The following is a 3,242-nucleotide window of genomic DNA, read 5'->3' as shown; positions in this document are numbered from 1 at the left end:
ACGCCTTCATCTCATCACGCCTGGATTATTGCAACAGCCTTTTCACCTGTTTAACCCAAAAATCTATTGATCGACTCCAGACTGTCCAGAACTCAGCTGCCAGGCTTTTAACCAGAACAAAGAAATATGACCACATTACTCCTATTTTAGCTTCATTACACTGGCTCCCAGTATGTTTTAGAATTGACTTTAAAATTCTGTTGATCACTTTTAAAGCTCTTCATGGTCTCTCGCCTTGTTATATTTCTGACCTTTTAGTCCCATACGCACCAGCACGTACCTTGAGATCCTCGGGCAGAGGTCTGTTGTCTGTTCCAGAGTCTCGACTGAAAACTAAAGGGGACAGAGCGTTTTCTGTCAGGGCCCCGAGGCTCTGGAACAGCCTGCCCGAGGAAATCAGGCCGGCTGAGTCGGTGAACTCTTTTAAGTCCCTTCTTAAAACATACTTTTATAGGAGAGCTTTTCCCGATCTGATTTGACTTATCTTATTTTATCCCTTTTATTTTATTGTATTTTACTAATTTTATATTAAATTTTCATGCTCTTATCTTTTTTGTATTATTCTTTACACTTGTTAAAGCACTTTGTAACTTGTTTTTGAAAAGTGCTCTACAAATAAGGATTATTATTATTATTATTATAATAGATGTCATTACCTGCTGCCTTGGCAGCTAAAGTATATAAAAAGATATGTGTTAGATATTTCTGTTCAGATAATAATAAAAGATAGACATTTAGCTGATGCTTTTATCCTAAGTGACTTACTCCCATCAGGCACACGCTACAGACGTCCTATTCAATACAGGAAAAGATACTTGAATAGGTATAAAAACTCTTTCGTCCCACTACCAGTGAGTCTCCTAAACTCGGGATATAAGGAAGGTGTGGAATGAGAGGCTTTGTTGTATTACCTAACACGTTTTTGATGGTGGGGGAAACCGGAGCACCCAGTGGAAACCCACACAGACACGGGGAGAACATGCAAACTCCACACAGAAAGGCTGGGATGACTGGGTTCAAACCTGGGACCTTCTTGCTGTGAGGCCACAGTGCTATCCACTGGGCCACCGTGCTGCACGTCATATTTTTGTTTGTGCTATGCTTTGTGTTTGTTATTGTATTAATTGTATGTCTTTTAACATGTGGCAGCCTGTATGTCCAAGACAAATTTCTCAAGGGACAAATAAAGTAATCTTGATTACAATTGCTAGTTATATCAGAGCCTCTGGAGCAACTATGGGTTAAGCGTCTTGCTCGGGGACACATTGGTGGATGTGTCACAGTGGGAATTGAATCCGGGTCTCCAATACTGTGCCAGCCTCCACAGATCTCAGACTTCCTGACTGACAGGAGTCAGCAGGTGAGGCTGGGAAACATCACATCCAGCACCCGGACTATCAGCACTGGCGCCCCCCAGGGGTGTGTGCTTTCCCCACTGCTCTTCTCCCTCTACACCAACGACTGCACCTCAGGAGACCCAAATGTCAAACTCCTGAAGTTCGCTGATGACACAACAGTCATCGGCCTCATCCAGGACGGTGATGAGTCGGCCTACAGACGGGAGGTTGATCAGCTGGCTCTCTGGTGCGGTCAGAACAACCTGGAGCTTAACACGCTCAAAACTGTGTCCTTCAGGTTTCTGGGTTCCACTATATCCCAGGACCTGAAGTAGGAGCCCAACACTGACACCATTATCAAGAAGGCCCAGCAGAGGATGTACTTCCTGCGTCAGCTCAGGAAGCTCAACCTGCCTAAGGACCTGCTGATCCAGTTCTACACAGCCATCATCCAGTCTGTTCTCTGCACTTCCATCACTGTCTGGTTTGGATCTGCCACCAAAAAAGACAGGGACAGACTACAACGGACAGTCAGGACTGCAGAAAAAATCATCTGTGCCAACCTGCCCTCCATTCAGGATACATTTCCAGAGTCAGGAAACGGGCAGGAAACATCACTGCAGATCCATCTCACCCCGGACAAAACCTGTTCCAGCTCCTGCCCTCTGGTAGGCGCTACAGACCACTGTACGCCAAAACCAACAGACACAGAAGCAGTTTCTTCCCATAAGCCGTCACTCTGATGAATAGCTGATTTCTGACTCACAGTGTCAGGAACAATTCCTGTGCAATAACCCAGTAACTCTGTCTCTAATCAGTCACCTGTTTACTGGTTTCCACTTATTATTTATTTATTCACCATTCTCTGTTTCAGTGCTGTTCATACTATGTCATATTGTATATATTGTATACCAATACACCTACCTCAGGTCATAAGGTCATAGGTCTTATTTATTTTTTCCAGCATCCTTTGCACTATGTTCCATCACACTGTGTACATGTGTACATGTATGTGTACCTGTATATCCTATCCATCTTCAACATGCACATAATGAGAATAATAGTTTACTCTTGCATCCTTTGCACTCTGATCACTGCACTATTTGTCAAGATGTCTATATTGTTTTGTTCATAGTGTGTATGTTAGTGTTGTCTATATTATAGTTTGTGTCTGATTTTATTTTATTATTATTTTATTATTGTGTTATGGTATTTTTGTACGAGTAAGCACATCGTGAGCAATGTACAATCCTGAGTCAAATTCCTCGTATGTGTACACATACCTGGCAATAAAATTGATTCTGATTCTGATTCAACACCAAGGACATGTGTCTTATCCACTGCTCCATTGCCACCCACAACAAATTTCTATTTTACCTCTCTTTTATCACAACCAGTGCCAATACTTAAAAACACACATCCATACACACAGACACAACATATACAATATGCAGAAGCTTCCTCTATCAAAGCTAAATGTTTAATGCATCAGTCAGTCACGACAGACTCATCACGATTCAAGCCAAAAGATAACAGCACAGAATAATGTTTAATGCATTAGTCAGTCACGACAGACTCAAACAAAAAGCTGCATGTATAACAAAGTAAATACACAATGAAACAAAATGCTTCTTGTTCCAGCTTTAAACCTAGCTATAAAACAATTTTGAACTTGGTATTCTCATTCTAACTCACTGAATCGTCACCACAGTAGTAAATTCTATTCAGTTTTAAAAGGTTACCAATTGGGCTTGATCTTCATAGAAGAATGTATTTTGGTAATGATAGCAGTATATTCACCAAAGTAATTGCTGATATCTAAAATGTGGCAGCATCTCAGAAAATACCCAAGCAGTTGGACAACCCTACAGGTTATCCAAACTTATTTGAAAGGTAAATTGAAAA

Source organism: Micropterus dolomieu, linkage group LG23, assembly GCF_021292245.1.
Source record: "Micropterus dolomieu isolate WLL.071019.BEF.003 ecotype Adirondacks linkage group LG23, ASM2129224v1, whole genome shotgun sequence".
Lineage (NCBI taxonomy): Eukaryota > Metazoa > Chordata > Actinopteri > Centrarchiformes > Centrarchidae > Micropterus > Micropterus dolomieu.
The sequence above is the reverse complement of the archived record's forward strand: the minus strand, read 5'-3'. Positions refer to the sequence as shown.